The 1,161-nt window shown below is 44.0% G+C and overlaps 1 long non-coding RNA gene across 1 annotated transcript in view; it reads left to right on the top strand.

Moving 5' to 3' along the window:
- The first annotated feature begins 602 nt into the window (after positions 1-602).
- LOC138965718 (uncharacterized) overlaps positions 603-1,161 on the top strand; it is a 3,902-nt gene continuing 3,343 nt past the window's right edge. The window contains exon 1 of the long non-coding RNA XR_011455492.1: positions 603-847. This is a non-coding gene — a long non-coding RNA (uncharacterized lncRNA). The remainder of the gene's footprint in view (positions 848-1,161) is intronic.

Here is a 1,161-nt window from a genome sequence, read left to right as displayed (position 1 = left end):
AACTTAAAACGAAGAGAGGTACAGAAAAGCGTGCTATCCTTCTTAGCGCAACTACTACCCCGCTCTTCTTGTCAATTTCACTGCCTTTGCCATGAGCGGTGGACTGACGATGCTACGAGTATACGGTCTTGCTGAAAAATGGCATTGCGTTCAGTTTCATTCTGTGAGTTCGACAGCTACTTGACTAAATATTGTATTTTCGCCTTACGCGACTTGTTTATTTGTGTTAAGCTGTATTAACTAATGGTGTCAGTTTAAGTTTGAGTTCGGAATACTGTATCTGAGTGTTATCTAAGGAGCAAGTAATATCCTCTTGTTCACATAAGTGACAGTCATTGGGAGAAAAAAAGTTGATAACACCAATGCATATCGCATGTACCCGGCATTCAAGTGTGTGTGTGTGTGCGTGTGTGTGTATGTGTGTGTGTGTGTGTGTGTATGTGTGTGTGTGTTTGTTTGTGTGTGAGTGTGTGTGTGTGTGTGTGTGTGTGTATGTGTTTGTGTGTTTGTGTGTGTGTGTATGTGTGTGGGTGTGTGTGTGTGTGTGTGTCTGTCTGTGTCTGTGTGTGTGTCTGTGTGTGTGTGTGTGTGTGTGTGTGTGTGTGCATGTGTGTGTGTGTGTGTGTGTGTGCAGTGAACGTGGCGATCGGCAAGACCTACAATCAGAGCAGCAAGTGGATTAGGCCTACACACGGGCCGTCCAGTAACGCTGCTAACGGCAACACGAGTGGGGCCTTTAACGAAAACAACTGTATCCACACACTGGAAGGGCCAAATCTCTGGTGGGAGGTGGACCTGGGCAGGACGTACCCTGTTCACGACATCACCGTCTGGGCACGCACAGGATGTGAGTTACATACAGATCGGCGTTCGACTTTCCCAGAAACAAATACAATTTTGCAAGGGTCACACCAAGCAGTACTTGTTCTGACAAATAGTACACAGTGAAGGCGGCTTATAGTTTAAACAGACCTTCAGACAGACAGACTGATGTTTGTTCTCAACTCAACTCAACTCAACTCAACTCAAATTTTATTGGCTTCAATTTTCAAAGAAGAATTTGTCTTGCGCTTGGGAGAAAGTAAGAGTATAACATATAAAAACAGCATTCATATCACATTTCATGTATCACACACAGTAATCACTAGTATAAGCCTACAA

This window comes from Littorina saxatilis, linkage group LG4 (genome assembly GCF_037325665.1).
Source record: "Littorina saxatilis isolate snail1 linkage group LG4, US_GU_Lsax_2.0, whole genome shotgun sequence".
Taxonomy (NCBI): domain Eukaryota; kingdom Metazoa; phylum Mollusca; class Gastropoda; order Littorinimorpha; family Littorinidae; genus Littorina; species Littorina saxatilis.
The sequence above is the reverse complement of the archived record's forward strand: the minus strand, read 5'-3'. Positions and strand labels throughout refer to the sequence as shown.